At 41.3% G+C, this 23,459-nt stretch overlaps 1 protein-coding gene and 1 non-coding gene across 5 annotated transcripts in view; both read right to left on the reverse strand.

Annotated features, from left to right (window-relative positions):
• Positions 1–23,459, reverse strand: part of EDA (ectodysplasin A) — a 407,563-nt gene that overhangs the window by 218,820 nt on the left and 165,284 nt on the right. The gene's annotated exons all lie outside the window — the stretch shown is intronic.
• On the reverse strand, positions 19,850–19,922 carry TRNASTOP-UCA. Its single transcript has one exon. It is a non-coding gene; the product is annotated as a tRNA-Sec (tRNA).

Below are 23,459 nucleotides of genomic sequence, written 5' to 3' on the forward strand. Positions count from 1 at the left end.
TACACACTTTTGGTAACTTTCCGTATCGTCATGATATTAAGTTGGAGGGTGCACAGAAAAGCAGTGTTTTTACTGCTTTTCTGTGCACTTTCCCGGTGCCCGAAGAAATTAGCGCCTACCCAAAGGTAGGCGCTAATTTCTGAAAGTAAAATGTGCGGCTTGGCTGCACATTTTATTTTCTGAATCACGCAGGAATACCTAATAGAGCCATCAACATGCATTTGCATGTTGCAGGCGCTATAAGGTTCAGGGGGTTGGGCGCGCGTTTTCGGCCCCTTACTGAATAATGAGTAATGCTAGCGCGTCGAAAACGCGCGTCCAATAGAGGGTTAACAGTGCGCTCCAGAGCGCACTGTACTGTATCGGTCCGACAGTTAGATAGTGAATTAGAGACCTTTAAATATTGGAAGCGGATGATGTCATCTCAGAGGGACGCCCCTGAGGTTCGCGCCCTTGCTGGTACTTCAGAGTGCACGCGCGCCCTAGGTCATCAGGCAACATGGTGGATCTGCAACGTCGAGCCGGTCCGGAGACGCCGGATGGAGACGGCCTGAAGACGCCACGGTGGCCAGCCATCCATCAGACCCAGAGGGAGTCACCATAGAGGTAAAGAGGGCGGAGTGAGGGCGTCGAGCAGCGATGGACGCAACAGCAAGAGCACTCAGTTTGTTTTTAGGTTATTTATAAAGAATTGTATTAAAGGCCATGCTGAAATCCAAGTAGATTACATCAAGTAGTTAGTAAAATGCTAGAGGTACAGCTTGAAGAATACAGAACAAAACCAAGAATAAAATGCAACAGGCTGGCTAGATGGGCCGCATAATGCATGCCTGTGGTCATGTTCTCCGTTTCTTAGGTTTGCTTTAAAGAACATTTAAGACATGAGATCTACATAGCAAAGAGCTCAGCTATGAAAGCTAGAAAAAAAAAAAAGACACTTTGTTGGGGACACTCCGAAATAGAAATTCTAGAAACACAAGTTCAAAGTATTTGAGCATTTACCTATCAAACATGATCACAGACTCACAGGAAACCGCATCTGAAGGGAAGTTATTTTGGAGACAAAAGCAGATTATTACAAGGAGCCTCCTGGCAGAAACTGCTCAAAGATTGGAAAAAAAACCAAAAAACAAAAAAGCCCACCAATAAAGTTACAGGGGAGACATTAAGAGACAAAAGACATCTTAGAAAATGAAGGTCTGGAGAATCCAAGATGGCGCCAGCCAACTAATAGCCGTGCCTGACCGTTAGCAATACATATGACAGCTAAGGAAAAGAGCAACATGAGCTATTAACATGCATTAATGCTTTGACCCCGAAGAAGATCTGTTTCAAAACATGGCCCATGTCAGGTGGAATCTGATGCTTCAAATTCTAGTTTTGCAAACAGTTGGTTTTCAACTTTTAAATGTAAGTTAAATAAAGAGTATGCAAGAAGGTGTGATTGCCTTTTTACCTTAAAAGACATGTTTGGTATCTCGCAAAAGAAATGATGCGATTAGTATATTGTTCTATAGGATGCAAGTTGATATAAGCATGAAACATTTTATTGCAAGTTTTGGTTTTAATTACAATGAAAAAAGTAAAAAACACAGTGATTTGGACTGTATATACATGTAGAGTATTACAGTTATTCATGGTACCACTTTTTCCACTAGTAGCTGTTGGTGACCATTTTTATGAGGGGGAAAAAATAAAACTTGTGTTATCAAAAATTATTCTTTCTGCTGTGAGTTGGCCTATTTCAGAGTGATCCTGATTCTATAGAGTGATACTTCTCTCTTTGGGTCAGACTTGCAATGAAAAGTGTAAAACCCTGATACGTTTCAAGGTCATACCAACAACTTGGAACCAGCAGATCAGCAACAGATGCTGTAAGTGCCCCAGCAATGGAGCAAACACCCAGGTCAATTTGGCGATCCATTCCAAACTGAAGGCTCTTAAAAATCAACCCAAAAACCTGTATTTAAGGCTCTTAAATGTCTCTCTCCTTTGTCTGTGGTGGATAAGCTAAACACAAATATTTGACAGAGACCTTAAAAATAAGAGGCTATCACCTCCATTACTAGAGGTTACAATCTGCCCTGTAAAAGAAGCATATGCGGGTGGGAGGCGAGGGAAGATATAAGAGGGACAACTTTCCCTCCATAGCTGGAAGACCTACATAACTAGCAGTAAGCAGGACTACCCTGCTGGCATTGGTTGCAGTTTGAGAGCCAGGCAGGAGATTTTCTTTTCCAAAGAAGAAAAGTGTCTTGACAAAAGAAGAGACTTTTCCTGATTTATCTATATTGATAGTGCAAAAGGGAAAAATGTTGCCGATGCACTGGAAAATTTTAAATCTTGGCGATGAATGCTCTTAAATTTCTTTAAGAAAAGGTTTAACTAAATATTCTAATAACTAACATAGGGCCTGATTTTAAGAAGCATTTACTCAAGTAAATGGGCTTTTGAAAATTGCTACAATATATGCCATTGAATTGGTCATAGGATTTACTCACGTAAGTGCACTTTACTTGAATAAATGGTTTTTGAAAATTGCTATAATAGTATGTTACATACACACGCCCAACTCCTTTGAAAATTACCACCATACTGTTTACTCCTCTGTTTTGGTGCTCTTTACTGTGCTTCTGTTCTGGAAGATGTCCTCTTTACCACACTCTAGGGGTGGTGCTCATTGGGGAGTAAATATTCCTAACACACAGGCCGATACAGTAAGGTGCGGTAGAAAGAGGTGCGTTAGTGCCGGGCGCACCTGCGTTTGCCGCACGCAGTCTGGATCACCTACCGCTCGATACTGTATTTAAATGGCATGCAAATGCAAGCCGTGTCCAACACGCGTCCATGAAGCGCAATCCATTTTACTGTATAGGCGCTATACAGTGCCTATGCAGTATCCTGGGTGCGCTGGTACCTATCATTTCAAATGTCATTTGAAATGACAGGTACCAGGAAGTGGATCCCAACTTTAAGCAAAAGAAAACCAAAAAACCTAAAATCCAACGCACCGGGAAAGCCATTCTTCAAATCGCGACTAATCCCATCCCCCAGCCCCCGCTCACCTGCCCTGACTCCGTCCACGGGTGCCGGTCTCCGGGGCAGCCCCAGTCCTCTCTCCCATCCTCCCGGGGGCAGCCGGCGGCGAGAGCAAGAGCAGCCCGGGGCGGATCGCGAGGCGGCTTCCAGCAGCCCTCGCCGGCGATGGTGAATGGGTGCACGCCGTGACCTCTGACGTCCAGCCGGGCGCTCAGGTCACTGCGTGCGTACGTTCATGCACCTTCACTGCCATCAGCACACGCTGTGACCTTGGACGTCCAGCCGGGTGCTCAGGTCACGGCGTGCGTTCATGCACCCTCGCCGGCGGGGGCTGCTAGAAGCCGCCTCGCGATCCGCCCCAGGCTGCTCTCGCTGCCGGCTGCCCCCGGAAGGATGGGAGAGAGGACTGGGGCTGCCCCGGAGCCCGGCACCCATGGACGCGGCCAGGGCAGGTGAACGGGGGCTGGGGGATGGGATTAGTCGCGATCTGAACAGTGGCTTTCCCGGCGCGTTGGATTTTAGGTTGGGCAGGCAAGAGTTTAGGTTATGCTTGGAAACAACAGGTCCTTCCTTCCTGCTCCGGAGCTGTCAGCGCGCCCGCACGGGAGACCGGCACCATGGATGCGTCCAGGGCAGGTGAGCGGGGGCTGGGGGAAAGTTTGCCCGTGAAATTTTGTCTCTGACCTGACGCTCCACACTAACGCAGGGGTAGGTGCTAAATTAGCAGGTTAAACATGCGACAAAACTGCAGGTTAAAAAAGCGATAATCGGGGCGCACGTTACTGTATGGGAGGGAATAGCTAATCCGATCATTTACATCTCATATACATGCCGCAGGCGGAAAGGGTTTCCCGTTGATTTAAAGAAGCGGAAAGGATGGGTTAAAAGGGATAGTGAATCGCGGGTTGGACTAACGTGGCCAAATTGTGAGTAGAAAGCGGGTTAGAAGCAGGGTAACCGCGGCTGCACTTTACTGTATCGGCCTGACAGTAAGGAGACTCTTCCTTTCTAACTGAGGGTAGACCACCTCTTCTTGTAAAAGGTTGAGTTAAGTTCCACTTGGTTTCTCCTGCTGCTCAATGGATTTTTATCCCCAATGTTTTGAGGTGTGCATTTGACTTACATGTTCCCTGGAACAGAGTCTGAAGCTGTATTTTTGTGTCTTCCTCATTGCAATTCATAGAATTGAGGCTTCATGCTAGTCAAGGCCATTGCTGAGAAGCCTAGTAGCTCAGATTGAACCATGCATGGATCTGTACTCAGAGGCCTGCATGAGTTGCCTTTACAACAGGATTGACATGGACTTTATATATTTATCCAGCTTTTCAAATCATAAAGGACCTGTCCAGGGAAATAGAAAAAATGAGATCATTTCTCACTTTTTAGTTCAGTTAAGTAACCTAAAAGCTGACTTACAGAAACAGAACACAGTGAAGTAAAATTGTGGGTCCCTAATACTGTTCTTTTTTTAAATTAAAGATTTGTGTGGGTGTTTTGTAGTAATAATGCGCTATGTGCGACACAGCTGGAATGAAGACAGTTCTAACACGCCCAAGCTGTAGCCTTTAACTGAGCAGCGCGAGAACTGCATTAGAAAAATCGTTCAGGAACAGTGCAAAAAGAAATCTGTTCCAGGAAACATGTAAAAACAGAGCAGATAATTGAGCTCTGCATGTACATACCTCATGTCCTATTACTGTAACATTTCCTCTTCTTGGCATAGGCTTTTTATTTGCTGAATTTGTTTTACTGCAAGTACAGCACTATAAAGTAAAACAATCACTAGTCAAAGCTTCTCTCTACCACAGGAACAGGATAATTGTGATCCGTTTATCTTGTTGCTGGATTTCTAATATACAAAAGGCAAAATACACTTGCTTTAAAAAACAAAGGAGAAAAGAATAATTTTGCATCTGGTAAGGTGTACAAACAGATTGCACCTGAGTTTCACCTTCCAGTCTATTCCATTACTGCCTTTATTAATCAGAAACACAACTTTATAACTGTGGGAGACAATGAGATCTTTGTAGGCTGTAGGGATTAAAAAGCTATAGCCAGCCTGTTAAGTCTTGTCTGCACCAAAATGGGAGAAGGAAGAGTAACAAAGCAATAGCCAATGGTTAAAACACACTGACAGGCCGATGCAATACCGTGCACTGCGGCCAGTACACGGCTTAACACGGGATTCAACATGCGCCAATGCAATGCGGGGATTAGCGCATCAAAAATGTGCATCCAATTGAGCATGTAGCTAATAGCGCTCATCACATGTAAATTCCATGTAGATGAGGCTATTAGCTAATCCCCGCGATTCAAAACATTTCCCGTACAGTCAATATAGCCATTGCAACACAGAAAATTTCACGCCAGCCCAGGCTGGTGGAAAGTGTATGCCACGCTCAAGGGCTCACTGGAAAAAGAAAAAATTCCTGCTATCTGTGATTCCTCCACTTAGAATCATTGCAAAAAAAAAAAAAAAGTCTTGGAAAAAAAAATTTCTGTGTGCCCAATATAGACACACAAGATAGATGGTCCAAGCCACGTATTGAGCATCCCATTTTCCAGCCCGCACTGACAGCCACCTCTCTCCTGTGTGCCCGAAGCAGAGTAGGCACTAGGAATGCAAACTTTTCCTTAGTACATCCTTTTTAGCGCGACCCCTCATTTAAAAAATGCCTCCCACGTCCAGGAGAGGTGGCTGGGTGCACATTAGAAGAGTGGTTGCTCAATCTTGAGTGCCTATTTTACACAAGTTGATAGTGCATCGGCCTGCGAGTCTGCTGATGAGAGAGTTTACCAGCACCTGTTTTGACAGTGAAAAAAAAAAATACCTGAGCCTTTCCTAAAACATTAAGATATTTGATTTAGATTCCTTCACTATATATAGTTTCTGGACACGTCAAATATTTTTATTGCAGGAATTTGTACTGCCATGATCACCTTATGATTTTAATGTAATTAGCCTTCGGTCTATTGGGATCATAAAAAAAAAATGCAGATAAAATTAGGGTTTTACCATATATTTTACGTGATTTTCTTTAAAAAAAAAAAGGTCTGTAAACTGGATTCATTAAAACATTTTATACCAAGGACTAATTTATTAATTTTAAAGCATAACATTTCCAATAAGTTTATCTTTTCAAAAACTGACATTTAAAAGTCTTGCAATCTCCACTTAATATCTAATTTGATAAACAACCTGTGCCTTCAAATGGTATTTAACAGATCCAACTCCCAGCAATTGTGCACGTAATTAGCAGAGTCTTAATTAGGCCATGTTCTGTTACTCCAAAAGAAAAGCTTAATAGCAGAAGCGTACAAAATATTTAATCACTTGTTTCAGGCAAATTGGGAACAAAGTGAACAAAAGCATTTAGGGTTAACAATTAGGACAGTGCTGCTGTTCTTTTTCTGTCTAATCTCACCTCTGTCAGTCTTACACTATTGCCCCAGTCACTCCCTTCTTCTCTTGATGCAGTATACCTGTCTGGGCGTCCTTAGTATTTTGCCTCCCCCCAAAATCCAGGGTAGTGATATTTCTCCAAGTGGATAATTCATTAGTGATGTAACCATTCAAAAAGATTAGACACACATTATGCCCATCTGTGCAGATAATATGTCCCCGTTACAACCCAAAGCCTATCCTCCTATCACGAGGATCATAGGAGGATGGGTGAACAAAGCCCCAAGGTAAGTAAAACAAACTCCTGTACAGAAATGGGAAAAGATAATCATCTGGAAAGCTACGTACACTAATGCTCACAGTATGGGAAATAAAAGTCCCAGATCTAGAGGAGGGTGTGGTTCAGTATTGGAGGGACCTAGACGACTGGAAAACTTAAAAATGGGAGAGTACCTCAAGGAGCTGTGAGCTGGATGGGAAAATCTAGGAGAAGCAAAAGAGCAGCGGACAAAACTAAAAGGAACTTTTATAAGGGCAATTAACCTTAGTGCTAGGAAAGTAAATAAAGAAAAGTAGAAAGAGGCTACAATGATTTTCTAAAGAAGAATCTGTAAAGAAAGGGAAAAAAATGGTTAGCATTCATAAACAAGAGATCACAGAAAAAGGAAGACACACTTTTCCAAATATTGTCGTCTAACAGATTGTAAGCTCTCTGGGGATAGGGAAGCACCTACAGTACCTGAATGCAATCTGCTCTGAAGTGCCAAAAAGCAGAATATAAATAGTGGCAACAAAAGCTAGAAAAAGCAATCAGGAATGTAAAGATGCAAGAGGAAGAAAAATAGCAAATAAAAAAAAACAAAAACTTGTCCCCCATTTTATTGCAAGATGTTAGTAGAAGGAAGTGCAAAAGTGCAAGAGAGGAATATCTACAGACCGACAAGGAAAAAGGGAAATTACTTAAATATTTCTGTTTGATGTGCACTGTGGAAGGGTCAGAGAGCAAACACAAATAGGACTGGAAGCGAAGTAAACAAAGTTTCAGAAGAGTGTATCATGAAGAGCTAGCTAAACTTCAAGTAGATAAATCAATGGGACCGGATGAAATACAGCTGAGGGTATTAAAACAACTTGGAGAAGTCGTGGCAGCAATGCTGGCTGATCTTTTCAATGTCTCTTTAGAGTCAGGTGCAGATCCGATAGAATGGAGACAGTCAGAAGTGGTCCCTCTTCAAGAAAGTGAAGTCAGGAGGAGGATGGGAACCACAATCTCTGTGGTGATTAAATTAATGCAATTACTGCTAAAACCGAGAATTGCAAATTTTCTGGACTCCAGTGGATCGCAAAATTCAGAGCATCATTGTTTTTACCAGAGATAGGTCTTCTCAAATGAATCTGATCAATTTCTTTAATTGGGTGATCAGAGAGTTGTGATCAGAGGAGAGCACTAAATGTAATGCACTTGGATTTCAGTAAGGCTTTTGACATTGCTCCTCATAAGAGACTTATTAAAAAAAAAAAAAAAAAATTGAACAGCCTAAGCATGGGCCCTAAATTGATTGGTTTAGAAACTGAGTTGAATAGAAGGCAACAAAGATAGGTACAAGGAGTTCACACCTTGAGAAGAGGAGCACTACTAGCGAGCCGACGCAGCAATCTGTCCTTTTCAACATTTTCGTATGCGACACTGCAAATTAATTGTTGGGAAAAGTTTGTCTTTTTATGCACGATACAAAAATCTGCAACAGGGTAGACAGCCAGGAAGGCGTGGAAGACATGAGGAGGGATCCAACTAAGCTCAAGGAGCAGCAAGTTTTCTTACCGTTAACGGCGATTCGCACAGAGAGCAGAATGAATTAGCCATGCTTTCTGGGTGACGTCATCCCACGGCACTGGCAGAACCTTCTCTCCAAGCTACAGAGCTTTGCTCTCCTGAGCATGCGTGGCCATTCCTGCACATCTGAGGGAGTGTCCTCAGTTCATATTAAAGCGAGCAGAATGTGTGAATGTTAGAATAGCTGTCCAGAGAGGATGGTGGGTACACAAGGCTAATTCATCCTATGGAAAACACCATTTACGGTAAAACAAACTTACTCTTTTCCATTGGTAAGCAGGCTGAATTAGCCATGCTTTTTGGGAGTCCCAAGCCAAGGGTTGCTTGAAGTTTTTCCTGTGCTGCACTTTACCATTTTCTTCTGGTTTTTTGGGGTTTTGTTTTTTTTGCAATCCAGACTCCTTGTGGACAGCCCTTAACTATCTGCCACATGTTTTAAGATTGCTGTACTCACCGAGCTGCCAGAGGCTGATAGCAGCTGTCTAGACCAGTGGTTCTCAACCTTTTTTTGGCCGGGACACACCTGACAGATGGTGCTCACATGCGTGACACACTGAACACATGACCATCATAGGGCTAAATGTAAAAGTACAGTTTGCATCCACAGGAACCCCCTCAACCCCCAGCAATGAGTGCAGAGCAGATCTAGGGCATTATCCTGTACATCTCACCATACAAAAAAAAAAAAAGATTCTGGTTCTGATGACATCTCAGTAAAAGCAAAACAAATTCCCTTTACTACCAGGCACAATAGCCTTCCTTATGAAAAGATAGTAAATTACCACTAATGCATATCCTATTCAGAAAACACAACAAATAAGATTGATACAAATGCCTACATGCTAGTTAAATACCTCACCTCTGTCACACACCCAGAACTGACCCTTCACCAAGTACAGAAAAACCACAAATTATAAATATGGAGACAGAAGCTGGAATGTAAAACCAAAAAAGCCACTCTGCATGCAGTGCAAACCTGGAGAAATGGAAACAGAAATATAGCACCTAACAGACTCTCAGGATTTGCAATAATGCACACAAACTAACTCGCACAAAGCTACACCTGTACTCAAACAGCAACAACCCTAAGAAATAAAACTATTAAACCAGGCCCTAAACACTAATAGATTTCTTATTGGGAAAACAGAATAAGCTAAGCTGCTATAGAGCTCCACACAGAAATAATTGTAAAGCTATACTAAAAATGTTACAAAACAGCTGCTGAACAGAATAATATCCAACAATTAAAAACTCATAAAAATTATTAAAACATGTCCAAATATCAATAAATATTTCAAAACAGCAGACATCTCATAATACCCAATAATTGAAATGGCAGTCAATCAAGAAAAATAAATTTAAAAAGCCACCTTTACTTATCCTCTCCAGCAATTCTCCTACTCCTTTCCCTTGCAGGCCAATAGCACTCACCAGAAGCAGCAAGGGCTGTTGAAGCTCCGTCCTCACAGTCCTCTTCCTTAGCGCCCACAACCAGTCACTCTCAAACACACACCCCCAATTAGATCCCACGACCAGTCTCGGTCTCTCACATCAGTCATCTTCCTGACCAATCTCTCAATCACACGCTCTTGCACCCATTCACACCAGCTCTCACACCCAGGCACCCATTCACACCCACACACACACCAGCTCACCAAAAACATTTTCTTCCTTCACTGCAGGGATAGGCTCCAGTTCCGCCGTGGCTTTACTCCAGGCCTTCTTTTTCGCCATCAGGCAAATGGGCTCCCATGGTGGCCTCGGTCAGGGTCGGGTTTCCTCTTCACCGCCACAGGCTGTGGCGGTCTTGCTTGGTCGAGGTCGGGGTTCCTCTTCACTGCCACGGGCTATGGCGGCCTTGCTTGGTCAAGGTCGGGGTTCCTCTTTGCCGCCACGGGCTGTGGCGGCCTTGCTTGGTTGAGGTCAGGATTCCTCTTCGCCGCCACAGGAATAGGCTCTCGTGGCAGCCTTGCTTCGGAGTTCAACACTTCTATTCTTCCCACCCCATCCCCGGGTTTTCTGATGCCTGCCTCACCGGCCAATCAGAGTCTTCCTCCCTTTTTCCTACTCCCACTGGCAGGTAGAAGGGAGGAGGCTTCCCATTGGGCAGTAGGCTTAGGAAGAAAGGAGGCTTCCAATTGGCCCATGGGGGCTGGAAAAAGGGAGAAGGAAAGTACAATGGGGCAGTGGGAAACCGGGAGACGCAACACACTGGTGTGTCGCGACACACCGGTTGAAAAGCGCTGGTCTAGACAACAGTGGACTGTAAAGATATGAACAGATAACCACGTTGTAGCTTTACAAATGTCTTCAATCGGTACTTTATGGAGGTGAGCAATAGAAGAGGCTGTTACTCGCACTTGATGTACCTTTATAGGACCTGATAGTAGAAAAAAATTAACATTGTAACAGAATTGAATACAATGTGCAATCCAGTTGGATAAGGTTCTGTAACCACTGTTCCCAAGGAGTTAAGATTAAGAGTCAAATAGTTGAGACATTTGTGTTGTTGGATCCTGCACTTATAGAAAGCCAAGGCTCGTTTGCAGACTGTGTGCAAGGTTTTCTACCTTTCATACTTGTAAGGCTTAGGAAAAGATGTAGGAAAAGAAATAGACTGGTTTAGGTGAAAGACAGACTATTTTTGGCAGGAATTTTGAATGGGTACAAAGAACTATTTTATCACGGAAAAACTGTAAATATGGCGAGGAATGTACCAATGCTTGAAGCTCACTTATTTTTCTGATTGGCTAAGAATAGCACCTTATAGGTCAAGTGTTTTAATACTAACTTCACAGATTCAAATGGAGGAGACATCAGTTTGGATAAGACCACATTAATGTCCCAAGGAACCGCAGGTTAACGAATGGATGGCCGAAGTTTCAGGAGGCCTTTAATAAAGCACGAGATGAGTCGATGTTTTGAAATGAATAGTTCTTCCATTCCATTGTGATATGCCACAACAGCACTTAGGCGCACTATGATGGATGAAGCAGGCAAGCCCTGACTGAGATAGCATATGAAGATAAATTAAAAGGTTCACACACAAGAGTTGTTGGTGTTAGAAATGCACCAAATGGAGTAGTGACACCATTTGAATGAGTAATTTCTATGCGTGGTAAGTTTCCTGGTAGAAATGAGAACTTCCTGAATTGATTCAGGTAGATTGAACTTTGTTAAAATTTTCCATTCCATATCTATGCCATCAGGTTTAGGGAGGAATGGAGTGGGTAGAGAAGAGGTCCTTCTTCCTGTGTCAGATATGGGACTCTGAGGGTTACTGGAGGTTGAACTGAAAGTTGTTCGGAGATATGCGTATGAATGTTCTCTTAGACATGCTGGCTCAATTAGAATAATTCATGTTTTGACCTGAATGCATTTCTGCACTGTGTGCATGATCAGTGGAACTGGGGGATAGGCACAGACTAGACCCCTGGAATGCATACTGAGCACGTCCTGTTTGGACATGGATGAAGGGAACAGAATGTGGTTACTTTTTTTGTTATGTTCCAAAGCAAGCAAGTCCATCCACGGAAGGCCCCAATGATTAAACAAGTTGTCTGCCACATTTTGATTTAGGGACCACTTGTGCAGATGAAAAATTCTGCCAAGTCTGTCTGCTTCCGTATTTGCTATTCCTGATAGGCTGCTTGAATGGAAAGAATGTGTGTCCATTCCCAGATGTTCACTGCTTCCCTGGCAAGCTCCCCATGTTCTACATAAACAAGGAACCTGAACCTCCTTGTTTATGTAGAACATAGCTACTTGATTGTCCGTGTTTGGAAGAATGTGACAAAGTGTGAAGGACATTCTTTATCGCTATATCTGCTAGGAAATTTCTTCTTGAGGCTATAGACCTTGGGACTTACATTGAAATAAGTTGGCTCCCATCCACAATTTGAAGCATCCATTGTAAGAATTAGTTGATGTGGTGATTGATGAAGGGGAGCTCACTTTAAAACATTTGGCTTTAGCCATCAATTCATATCTACCCTCATTGAATGGGTAATGGTTATTCCAGGTAGACATGTGTTGACGGTATTGTGCACATTGGCTTTTCCAGCCCCATTATATCACACATATGGAGACAAGTTTGCAGGACCATGTGAATTGCTGTGGCCATGAGGCCAAGCAATACTAGTTCATAATGTATTGTCGAAGAAGACCTCTGACGAATCTGAAGACAAAGAGAACACAATCGTTGAGCTCGATCGTTGGGTAGGAAGGTCTGACTGGATAGTGTTTATCCTCACTCCGATGAACTGGGGAATTTGGATTGGTTGCAATATGGATTTCTTGTAATTTATTAGAAATTATAATTTCTCAAGAATTTGGATGGTATCTTTGAGATTGTTTTGTAAGCTGCTTGAGTTCAGAGTTACTATTAGTCAATCGTCTACATAGGGGAATAGTATTCCCTTCTTTCACAGGTGAACCACAGCCACCGCTAGGTATTTCATGAAGATTCTCAGAGCAGAAGAGAGTCTAAACAGAAGTACCTTGTATTGGTAGTGATCCGACCCTATCTTGAAACAAAGATAGAGTTAACAGGAACAGTGGATTGGAATATGAGTTTAAGCATCCTTGGATCGAGGGAACACAGCCAATCTATGAGAGAACTGATTTTACAGATATTAATTTGAATTTCTCTCTGTAGAGGTGTTTGTTGGGAGACCCAAGGTCCAAAGTCAGAAGGAGGGCCTCAGGTTTTCTTTGGGATGAGAAAATATTGGGAACAGTAACCTTTGTTGTAGTGGTGGTATCTTCTGAATCGCATCTTGTGCTAGTAGCTTCTGTGCCTCTGTTTATGAAAGCTAACTGGGATGGGTCACAAAGGGGTGCTACTAGATTGTGAACAGATGGGTACTGTTTCAAATTTAAAATCGGTAACCACTGCATATTATGTTCAGCACCCATTTGTCCGATGTTATATTAGCCCATGCTGAGTAAAACTGCATTATTCTGCCCCTAACCCGAATAAGAAGCTATGGCTGATTGGGACTCAAAAACCCTGCTGAGTTTTTAGGGGTTGCTATTGCTGTTTTTGTGACCTTCACTCCCTTTGGCAACCCCTCTACTGTCTGCTGGGACTACTGCCTGGGTGGCTGGTAGGAAGTCTGGTGCTAGGTTGTATACTGTCTAAATTTTCTCTAGCAATATGGACGTATATATTATAAAAAAAAATATCTTCCTTGTGTGCTCAGTTGTTCCTAGTTCATGGTCAGAGATTGAACCACCACGTTTGGTTCTTTGAACTGTGTGACTATTTCCCTTAGTTTATCATTAAGGTACAGAAGGTCTGCTAGTTTCTCGGGCACATCCTCTCTAATGGCTTTAGCACAAAGCCAGGCAATTTTGCGCGCTGCAATTGAAGCTGCAGAAGTGTGGGTTGTGGTTTCAAAGGCTTCATATGTAGATTATAGGAGGTATCTGAGGCTCTCTTCCAGATCGTGCAGTGGTTGGTGTGTTGCCTCTTCTGCAGCACTGGATTTCACCAATGGCTTCAGTTTTTTGAACACATTCAAACAAACAGTGGGTCATGTAGAATTGGTGGTTTTGAATTTTCGATGTTAACATCATGCTCTGGAAATCTTTGCTACCAAAGTAGTCAAGAACCTTATGGTCTTTCCCTAGGGGCATATCTGAATGGGGCTTTTTTTTTTTTGCTTTTTTCATTGCCGATTCCACCACCACTGAGGTATGAGGTAACTGTACTATTCCATAGTGTGGAGATTTCTTCAGGCGAAACTTGAAATAGACTTTCCGAGCTACAGGCAGGCCTAAAAAAGGGGACTCCCATGTTTTTGCTAGAACCATATATAGCACTGTGTGGTATGGTAGTGCTATAGGTTCTTCTAGAATATCCAGAATCTTCAAGATACCAAGGACTTCTGATCTTGGATCTGGTATGTTCTGGATCTCTACCTTCTGAGCTGTTCCAAATTTTTCTACGTATTTGTAATAGAGCCACCAGAGGATTTAACCTATCAGATAGAGAAGCATTAGAACTGCTCGGCAAGTTAGCTGGAAAGAAATCTGGCTGATCTTACTGTGGACTGATCTCTGCCAGACAAGGGAAACTAATAATGTCTTCTACTGGCAGAGACATGGGTCTCTCCAAGAGAGATGTGGTTGTTGGAGAGGAGGGATGGGAGAATAATCCTGCTGGAAAAATCCTGGTTTCTGTGTAGGGTGTATGTAAAAGAAAAAAAAAATTTCAGTAGGGAGATTATTTGCTCCACTGCTTATGAAGATCTAATCTGCTGGTGATAAGGGGGGGGGGGGGGGAATGTGCACTGGTTGTCTATGCTTCTGGTTAGGAGACTGAAGAGAAAACTATGTGGTTTGTTGCCACTTTGAAGGCAGTACAGCATTCATCAAGAGACAATTTTGGAGGTCTGCGAAGAGAAGGTTCAGGTCGAACATTTTTGTGTCTTGAGTAAATATTTTTTTGTTCCTATTTTTTGCTGGTACTATTTAAGCCTTATTAGAGGTCTTTTTGAGCAGTTTATGATAGTGATTAATTGGTTTGTCACTCTTGAGTAAAGGCAGCATAGAAGAGATCTGACAAAGAAATTTAAACATCTCCAGGGTTTCCATGTACAGAAGGTGAGCCTCTTTCAAAGGAGAGGAGGCTCTAGTATGAGGAATCATGGGGTAAGGTGTAAGGGGATAGATTCAGGAGTAATTAAGGGAATATTGCTTTACTGAGAGCTTAATGAATGCATGGAAAAGCCTCCTTGTGGAAGTGGTGGAGACAAAGGACATTATCCAAATTAAAAAAAGGGATCTCTGAAGTGGTAGGGATTGTAGACCACATGATCTTTCTGCTGTCACATTTCTGTTCTAGCATTTAGTGGAACTCAATTCAACCATTATTTTTCTATTAAATTGCACTGTTCTAGTCACCTGGAAACCACAAAGCTTCCCTTCAGTACATGGTCTAATATTAGCCCCTCCTTTATGATTATTTAGGTTGTAAATCGCTAAGGACATGCATTCGTGAGAAAGCAATTTATAAATGTTAAGTAAATAAAAAATATGGAGACCAACAATCAGTTGGCCACTTAGTGGACAAGTTATCCAGCTAAAGTTAGCTGAATAAATGTCCCACTAAATATCCCAATTAAAGTTATCGGACTAACCATTGACCGATAACTTTAAATGTAATTAGATATGCTTTTGACTATCACTGGCAATGTATAAAGTTATTCAGCTATGGTTAAGTCAAATAACTTTACACTAAACCAGGTATATTTAAAATAGCCCATTGTAAGCCTCCATTGCAGTAGCCTAGCAATGGCAGAAGCACCAGGCCAGATAGCGGTAGAAGGCTACCATGATCCAGGAGAATAACTGCTACAAAATAAAGGTACGGGGTGGAGGAGGCATACAAGGGAAGGGGTTAAGGTGGGCGGGGGGGGGGGGGGGAGAAGAGCCTGGAGATAGTGAGATGTGCACACAAAATAAAAGGGGAAGCGAGAGCAAGGGGTAGGGGACTCCAGGCCCAAAGAATTTGTCTTAAGCAGTGAAACGGGCCATTTTGGGGAGGTGGAAGTTTGACTTCATAGGGCCTTTGAAACTTGGGGGATAATGCGGGGGACATGTTTGGGCCTATAGGCCTGTGATTTATTTATTTTTAATCATTTATATTCTTTTGAATATAGCTAGTTAAGTGTAACATTATCTGGCCATACAAGGCAGGACAACTTTAGACCTGCTCTGCAGCAGGTCTAAAGATATCCGACTAAATCGGATATATGCAATACTCTAAGTTAGCCAGATACCGCAACTCGGATACCTCAATTTAACCAGATAAGTGGCTGAATATGTTTAAGAACATAACATAATATGAGAAAGACTCCAAACTTATTTCTGAACCAACGAAGGTCACAACAAATAATAAATTATACGTCAGTTTCTCTTGAAATTGCTTTTAATGGTGATAGTCAGTACCGAATTCAAACTTCATATAAGTGATTTAATGACTCTCATAACATCCCGCGGGCTCTTTTGGCATCTCTGCTCTTTATCAAGCCGCAATTGGGATCATCTTTAATCATAGGTCATAAATTCACTTATGTGCATTTTTTGTTGATTTTTCATTTAAATAAAATATTCTTTGAATAAATTAGTTCAAGAATACTTCCCTTTCGGGGATAAATGGAGCACAGTCCATGGAGGGCGCTACCCTTCCAAGAGAATCAGAGTGCAGTTCGACGTGCACGTTTCGCGTCCAGTTCTGCTTCAGGAACTCCTCTGTGTATTGTTTCCGCATTTGCAAGCCACAGTATCTTCGGTTATGCTTTAATTTCTAAAAGGACAAAATATTACAACCATTTCGCTTCTTTCATCTAGAATCAGTAGGCTTCTTGATTAGATATCTCAGGTTCCCCTTGAAATATAATGCATGCGCATATGAAGCAAAATCAGGGTGATTTGAATCAAGTCACCTTAGTGCAATTGTGATTAATCAGCTGAATCTAAATGACACGCATGCGCTTAAAAGCAGTCTTACAGAGCTGCCTCTTAGTAGGAGATACCTCCCGTATCGCGAAGATGCAATGTATACGTTCGTGATGTTGTAAGTATACTTTGAAGACCCAGTAAGGCAAGTGCAATCCCAAGCAAAATGGTTGTAATAACATTTTGTCCTTTTAGAAATTAAAGCGTAACCGAAGATACTGTGGCTTGCAAATGCGGAAACAATACACAGTCTGAGGAGTTCCTGAAGCAGCACTGGACGTGAAACATGTACGTCGAACTGCACTCTGATTCTCTTGGAAGGGTAGCGCCCTCCATGGACTGTGCTCTGTTTATCCCCGAAAGGGAAGTATTCTTGAACTAATTTATTCAAAGAATATTTTATTTAAATGAAAAAACAACAAAAAATGCACATAAGTGAATTTATGACCTATGATTAAAGATGATCCCAATTGCGGCTTGATAAAGAGCAGAGATGCCAAAAGAGCCCGCGGGATGTTATGAGAGTCATTAAATCACTTATATGAAGTTTGAATTCGGTACTATCACCATTAAAAGCAATTTCAAGAGAAACTGACATATAATTTATTATTTAAGAACATAACATGCCATACTGGCTCAGACCAAAGATCCAAATCCAGTATCCTGTTTCCAACAGAGGTCAAGCAAGGTCAAGTACCTGGCAGGTACCCAAGCTGTTTATCCCAAAAATAAGCAGTGGATTTCTGCAACTCTACCTTATTAATGGTCTTTTCCTCCAGGAGCTTGTACTAACTTTTTTTTTTTTTTTTTTTTTAATGCAGCTACACTAAGAGCTTTCACCAAATCCTGACAATGAATTCCGGAGCTTAATTATGCGTTGAGTAAACAAATATTCTCTCTTGCTAGTTTTAAATGTATAACCTAGTAACTTCATTGTGTGTCCCCTGGTCTTTGTAGTTTTTGAAAGAGTAAAAGACTGATTAACGTTTACTCATTCCATTCCACTCATTTTAAAGACCTCTATCGTATCTCCCCCTCAGCCGTCTTCTCCAAGTTGAAGAGTTCTAACCTCTATAGATTTTCTACATAGGGGAATCGTTCCATCCCTTTTATCATTTTGGTTGCCCTTCACTAATTCTGCTATATTTTTCTTGAGATGCGTTGACCAGAACTGCACACAATATTCAAGATGAGGTGACACCATGGAGCGATACAGAGACATGATATTCTGTTTTATTCTCCATTCTTTTCCTAATAATCCCTAGCATTCCATTTGCTTTCTTGGCTGCTACTGCACACTGAGTAGAATATTTCAATGTATTTTCAATGTGACACCTAGATCCTTTTCCTGAGTGGTAACTCCTTATGTGGAACCTTGCATCATGTAGCTATAATTTTGGTTACTCTTCCCTGAGTGCATCACTTTGCACTTGTCCACATTACATTTCATTTGCATGCTCTGACTCCCAGTTTTGCAATGTCCTCTTGCAATTTCTCACAATCCTCTTGTGATTTAACAACTTTGAATAATTTTGTGTCATCTGCAAATTTGATCACCTCACTTGCTATTCCCATTTCCAGGTAGTTTATAAATATATTATAAAGCGGTAGACCCAGAACAGATCCCTGACGCACTCCACTATTCAACTTTTAAACATTGGGAAAATTTACCACTTAGCCCTACTTTGTTTTCTATCTTTTAACCAGTTGGCAATCCACAATAAGACACTGCCCCCTATCCCATGACTTTTTAAATTTCCTATGTCATCTCATGAGGGACTTTGTCAAATGTTTTCTGGAAATCCAGATATACTATATCAACTGGCTCACTTTTTTCCATATGTTTATTTATGCCTTAAAAAAAAAAAGTAACAAATTTGTGAGGAAAGACTTCCCTTGGCTAAATCCATGTTGGCTTTGTCCCATTAAACTATGCTTATCTATATGTTCAACAATTTTGTTCTTTATGATAGAAACTATCATTTCGCCTGGCACAGACTCACTGGTCTGTAGTTTCCCAGATCATCCCTTGATCCAGTTTTAAAAATTGGTGTTACACTGGCAACCCTACAGTCTTCAGGGACCATAGATATTAATAGTTAAATTTCCAATAGCAGGTCCGCAATTTCATTTCTCAGTTCTTTCAATACTCTGGGATGTATACCTTCTGGTCCAGATAATTTGCTATTCTTTACTTTGTCAATTTGCCCTAGTACATCTTCCAGGTGAGATTTGTTTCAGTTCATCTGAATCATCAATTTGAATATCATTTCTGGCATGTATATCTCTCATATCTTCCTCAGTGAATACCGAAGCAAAGAATTAACTTAGTCATCCCTAAATGTTCCTTTTCCCGCTTGACCATCCAATGGTCTGACTCCCTCGCAGACTTTTTACCTCAAATGTACCAAAAAAGTTTTTATTATAAGTTTTTGCTTCAACGGCAAGCTTCTTTTCAAATTCTTTACCTTCTTATCAATGCTTTGCATCTGACTTGCCAGTGCTTATGCTATTATCATGTTTTCTTTATTCAGATCCCTGCCCCATTTCATGAAAGATGTTTTTAGATATTATAGTCTCACTCATCTCACCCTTCAACCATGCCAGTAGTAGTTTAGCCTTCCTTTCACCTTTTCAAATGCATGGAATACATTTGGGCTGGGCTTCCAAGATGGTATTTTTAAACATCCATGCCTGAGCTAAATTCTTAACCTTTCCAGTTGCTCCTTTCAGTTTTTTCTAACCATTTTTCTTATTTTACAAGTCACTTTCTGAAAGTTAAATGCCATCTTAGATTTCTTTTTAGTGCTCCCTCCAGTTAAGTCAAATTTGATAATGTGATCACTATGGCCAAATGGTGCCAACACTGTTACATCTTGCACCTTGTGTTCCACTAAGGACTAGGTCTAAAATAGTTTCCCCTCGTTGGTTCTTGTACCAGCTGCTCCATGAAACAGTCATTTATTTCATCTAAAAACTTTACTTCTCTAGAATGTCCTGATGTAAGAACATGCCATACTGGGTCAGACCAAGGGTCCATCAAGCCCAGCATCCTGTTTCCAACAGTGGCACGTACCCAAAAACAAAGTCTATTAAATCTGCTTTCTAGACCATGAAGGGACTTGAACCCTTAATCTTCTGATCTGAAGTCAGATTCCTTATCCATTAGGCCACACAGTCTAATATTCACCCAGTCAATACTGGGATAATTGAAATCACCATTATTACTATGCTGCTGATTTTATTAGCTTCCCTAATTTCTTTTAGCATTTCATTATCTGTTAGTTCATTCTGGCCAAGTGGACAGTAATACAATCCCACTATTTTATTCCCTTTTTCACTTGGAATTTGTATCCATAAAGATTCAACATAGCATTTTGCTTCCTGCAGAGCTTTTATCCTGTTTAACTCAATGCTTTCTTTAGCAAATAGTGCCACTTCTCCACCAATTTGATTGGTGGAGGAGTGTCACTATCATTTCAATATAATTTGTATCCTGGTTTCACAGTGTCCCATTGGTCATCCTCCTTCCACCAACGCTTGAGATGCCAATTATATCTACCTCTTCATCCAGCAATATCAACTAACTCTCCCATATTTTTTAGACTTCTAGCATTTGTATACAGACATTTCAAAGTATGATTTTTGTTTGTATTAACAACCTGCTCATCAGTTGATAGGACTGATTTGGAATCTTTTCACACTTTACTTAAAGGCACCTGGTCCACTTTGGCATTTATTGCAACCTCTCTACTGGGAGGCCCTATTTTCCTTGTCCTCTTAGTATTCTTCAAAGATACATCATTCTGAACCATGCACTTCTGAGCGACTGATTTCCCCCACCTAGTTTAAAAATTGCTCTATTTCCTTTTTAAAGGTTAGCCCTCAGCTTGGTTCCACTCTGGTTCTACTTTTGAGTTATCCATCTAAAATTATTTTGAATATTGACCTCATGGAATCAGATATTCTAGCTTCAGTAGCAATCAAGACACCAAATATTTCTCCAATTGTTCTTTGTATACTGAAAGTCTACAGATCACATCAGTGTGAGTGGTAGTGCCTCCTTATTGTTGATAAATTTTGTAAAATATATTATGTTGAAAATTGTACTTAAGTATATATAGTGTGACACTTTATACATGAAAACAGAAGAAGCAAATAAACCCTTTCAGTTATTCATAGATTTGTAAATGAAAAAAAAAAAAGCCTCATGCATTTTCTTCATCCTACAAAAATAAATAGTTAAGTAGACTAAAACATGTCAGACAGCTGTTTGCCATATGGGCTTCCCTTACTGGCTGAAAACATCTGGTGGCTGCTTAAACACAGGGGGGATCCTTCAGTATGAAGGAAACACAGGCTGGTGGAGGTAACTACTGAACAAACATCTTGTCCGGCACAGTAGTTGCTTGTTTGACATATGATCTATACAAGTGGTTCATCTAAAATCGCTCCTGCATGTAATTTTCTGGGAGTTAAAATATGATGACTGCATGGTGATCACTTAAGTTACCACTATTGTCCAAAACTGAACATTTTCCAGAAAAAGAGACAGATATTAACCTCATGTTTTTCAATTTCAGGTTACACAGGAACAGTCATTGTCGGTATAGGAGGACCATTTCATTCATCCAGTCTGCCCATTTGCACCTGCCTGTGTGGTCACAGGGTCTTACTCGATCTGTGTTGTTCTCCCTGGGCTTGGAAAAGCAAGCAAACCTTTTCTGTTTGCTCTGCTTCACTTCTATATAGCCACGTAAGGGCTCAGACAAAACTCCTACCTCTCACCCCAGCAGGCAATCAGAACATTACATAAATTGCCATACTAGGTCAGATCAAAGGTCCATCAAGCTCACCATTCTGTTTCCAACAGTGGCCAATCCAGGTTACAAATACCTCGCAAGTACCCAAACACTAAACAGATTCCATCCAATTGATGTAATAGCACTGGCTATTCCCTAAGTCAACCCACTTCTCCAAGAACTTATCCAAACCTTTTATAAACCCAGCTATACAAACTGCACTAACCACATCCTCTGGCAACAAATTCTAGAGTTTAACTGTGTGCTGAATGAAAAAGATTTTTCTCCAATTAGTTTTAAATGTGCTACTTGCTAACTTCATGGAGTGCCCCTAGTCCTATTACCCGAAATACAGGCCGATACAGTACAGTGCGCTCCGGCAGAGCGCACTGTTAACCCATGATTGGACATGCGTTTGAAGCGCTAGCTTTACCCCTTATTCAGTAAGGGGTAATAGCACGTCGAAAACGCGTGTCTAACCCCCCAGAACCTAATAGCGCCTGCAACATGCAAATGCATGTTGATGGCCCTATTTGGTATTCTCGCGCGATTCAGAAAGCAAAAATGTGCAGCCAAGCCAAGCTGCACATTTTATTTTCAGAAATTAGCGCCTACCCAAAGGTAGGCGTTAATTTCTCCGGGCACCAGGAAAGTGCACAGAAAAGCAGTTTTTATTGCTTTTCTGTGCACCCTCTGACTTAATATCATGGCGATATTAAGTCTGAGGTCCCGAAAGTTAAAAAGAAAAAAAAAGTTTAAAAAAAAAATTGAAATCTGTACACGGCTCGTGGGTTGAAAACCGGATGCTCAATTTTGCCGGCGTCCGGTTTCCGAACCTGTGACTGTCAGCGGGTTTGAGAACAGATGCCGGCAAAATTGAGCATCGGCTGTCAAACCCACCGACAGTCGCCACTCCTATCCAAAAAGAGGCACTAGGGACGCGCTAGTGTCCCTAGAGCTTCTTTTTGCCACGGGCCCTCATTTGAATACAGAATCGCACGCACAACACGACTTTTACTTTATCGGCCCGATAGTGAATAACAGATTCACATCTACTCTTTCAAGACCTCTTGATTTAAAAAACCTCTATCATATCCCCCCTCAGCCGTCTCTTCTCCAAGCTGAACAGCCCTAAAACCAATTTAAATTCTTTTGTCCAGACATCAGCCAAATTTATAGTAGGACATCAACGTATTCCTCCCTGTTCTTCATGGGTGATTATATAAATCCAGGAATATAAAATCACAAGAGAAACTGAGACCAAATCAGGTGAAAATTTCAATATATCGAACACACATCAACATCTTTCTTAAGGAATCAATTTAGTTTGAGGAAAAATTAAATATGTAAAGATTTTTATACTTGGCCATGTCTTCCAAAGAATTAAGTTTCTTAAAGATGTAACATCATTCACATTACTTTATTATAAAATGTTAGTTTATTTAAAAAATTTTCTATACCGTCGTTAAGTTAAATACCATCACAACAGTTTACAGAAGGGCACGTTAATCTGGCTCTGTAAATCCACAATATTAGAATTGCAAGATATCAGAGCACTTTCAGAAGTAGAAAATATTTTGTCTACATCTACAGTAAATTTGAACAGCTGGGTAATAATTCCTACTATGGTTCCCTCATTCCTAGTCAACCCAGCCCATAGATCTTGTAGTGTGACCTTCTCAGGGGGCTGTCAAGTTGCCAAGGATATAGATGATTCTAATAAAGAGAATTTCAAACCTTTCAGGATCACAGGGAAAGAGGTAATCCAGAATGCACTATCAGCGGTTCCTTCTCAACTCATCACACTACACATCATCCAATCCATTTTGGCCAACCATAGTTCCAGGCAGTTCAGCTTTCCTAAGTCACTCCTTATCCAAAAGGGAGTCAATTCTGACAATTCCACAATTATGGT

The sequence above is a fragment of the Rhinatrema bivittatum genome, chromosome 6 (genome assembly GCF_901001135.1).
Source record: "Rhinatrema bivittatum chromosome 6, aRhiBiv1.1, whole genome shotgun sequence".
Lineage (NCBI taxonomy): Eukaryota > Metazoa > Chordata > Amphibia > Gymnophiona > Rhinatrematidae > Rhinatrema > Rhinatrema bivittatum.